Source organism: Taudactylus pleione, unplaced genomic scaffold (genome assembly GCF_031769625.1).
Source record: "Taudactylus pleione unplaced genomic scaffold, aTauple2 ptg000256l, whole genome shotgun sequence".
NCBI lineage: Eukaryota > Metazoa > Chordata > Amphibia > Anura > Myobatrachidae > Taudactylus > Taudactylus pleione.
This window is the reverse complement of record NW_028284658.1, coordinates 22,193,349-22,195,599: the sequence shown is the minus strand read 5'-3', so window position 1 is coordinate 22,195,599 and position 2,251 is coordinate 22,193,349.

Below are 2,251 nucleotides of genomic sequence, written 5' to 3'. Positions count from 1 at the left end.
TTGTGGTAGGAAGCTCATTGCATTGACAAAGACTTGCCTTCTTTATCAACTGAATGCAATGCTAGATCAACCCCATAGTTGCTTAATTGCGTACATTAGAGACCATACTCTGACCGAGATTCTGCACCTAGCATGGGGCTGATAAACATGACTACAGCTGCTCAATGTGGGCGTCCAATAGCCAATGAATGAACAGATACTACTCTGAAATGTGACAAAATATAATACATTTTCAAACTAAGCCTTTTAGATTGAGTGGACGAAGGAACAAAAGAAAACCAACAAGGATATCTCCTTCTTCTGAGAGTTGAAGCCCAAATTTGTGAAATGGAAAACCGTACAGTAAGTACACTATTTAAAAAAAGTTAGCTCAAAGTTAATAAGGGACTTTTTGCTTTTTATTTACAAATGAAATGGATAGGTGGTCGTTCTTTGTATTTTTTGCTGATATTTTCTCCATGCACTCAGCACCAGTATTCAGTGTTGTATATTATATATGAAAAGACGGGCAGTGGCAATCATTTTGCAGAAGGGGGCACTAGACTGAAAAAGGTTGGTTGCCACTGCTTTAGAGCATATCACAATGTTATAACTGCTTACTTGGAGCATCTAGCATATGTCTGAAGCTGGGTACACACTGACAGATGTGTACCAGTGATATGTCTGCGAACGGCGTTTTTCACAGACATATCGCATCAGATGTCGCAGGCTGGGTTCACCATCGCAACCATCGCTTGCTCCTTTGGTCAGGATGCGGGAAGCTTCCCGCAGCATGATTGGTGCTGGTCACTTAAGAGGCCAGGAATCTGCGTCCACTTACGCATGCCTTCGTTTCCAGGAACGGTGACCAGACATGCCCCCGGTCCACCCCCCAAATGCCGCAGCATGATTGACCCCCCCGGGTCTGTGAGTGAGATTGCAGGACCCATTCTGCACATGCGCAGAATGGATCCTGTGATGGCGCAGATCCTTCAACAGCGGAGAATACATTAATCCTCAGGGTGACGTACATCTCTGTATCAGGCCCAGAGTAAAATCGTCCCAACAACAGCATCATAAATAAACTCCTCAAACTGTCCAATCTGTATAAAGGGATTTATTTTAAATTCAGGCAATTTTGGACAATGTTAATCTGTTGAGCACAATGGCAGCTCTCCACTTCCGTTTGTAAAGGTAATGTAAAGGTAATGCATATTCAAAGAGTTCAGAAAGCCCATTAAAAATTAGTGGGCCTGATTCATTACAGATCGCAACTGCGATTATGCATGCAATCGGCCGACTGTTGCATTCTGCATATGCATTGCGCGTGCGTGAATGCTACTTTGATCGGGACTGCGATCGCAGGGACTATGCAGGCCCATTGCAGAGTGATTGACAGGAAGTGCCGTTTATGGGAGGTGACAGGGGAGGTGGTCGGCTAAACGCAGACGAGCCAGTGCGTTTGAATGCCATTACAGGGGTGTGTATAAATTATCCACTGCGATAAGTAAGGTCAGAGCTTGTGCAAGTGTGAGTGAGGCTGCAATGGTACTCGATGTTACCGATGGTTTTGTAGTCTTGCTAAGGATTATGGATGTGTGTAAGGTAAAGTGGGCGTCCTTATGTAGTGCTGCAACGGCATAGCGATCGGAGTGGATTAGCATACTATCGCAGTGAGACTGCGTACGTAATCGCTATTGCAATTGCAGTTGCGATCCATAATGAATCAGACCCTTTGTCCATAGAATTGAGTGGGAAAATCTCTACCAATCACAAGCAATGTTTGCCGGCTGACCACTTTGCTGAGCAGGTACTGACCTCTATCCCTGTTGAAACTTATGTGCAGCATTTTAAATTTTGTATAATTACTTGGAGATGTGAATGTGCCTCGGCTTCGACTTGCATCAGTGGCAATTGTGATTAAAGCACATCAGTTATGTGTTCATTGAATATACTAAAGAAGGGCATGTACACACAATAAATTAAGGTCCTTCCATGGTGAAAACCTTATTTCAGATGTATGTGATTTACACAACTTATTATTGAATATATCTGACCCCTGTCATTATATGGAAATCTAAACCTATTTAATTTGCTATAAGTGATTATCAATTTATTATTGCAGATGTCCCTGCATGGGGAACCCTCTAGAAAGCACAAGTCTTTTTGAATCTGTGAAAGATCACTCTAGTGTCAAGGGGGAGGAGGGGTACAGCCAGCAGCTGTTCCTAAAAATAGTAAGGCTTCTGATTAACTTTTGGTTGTGGTCTTG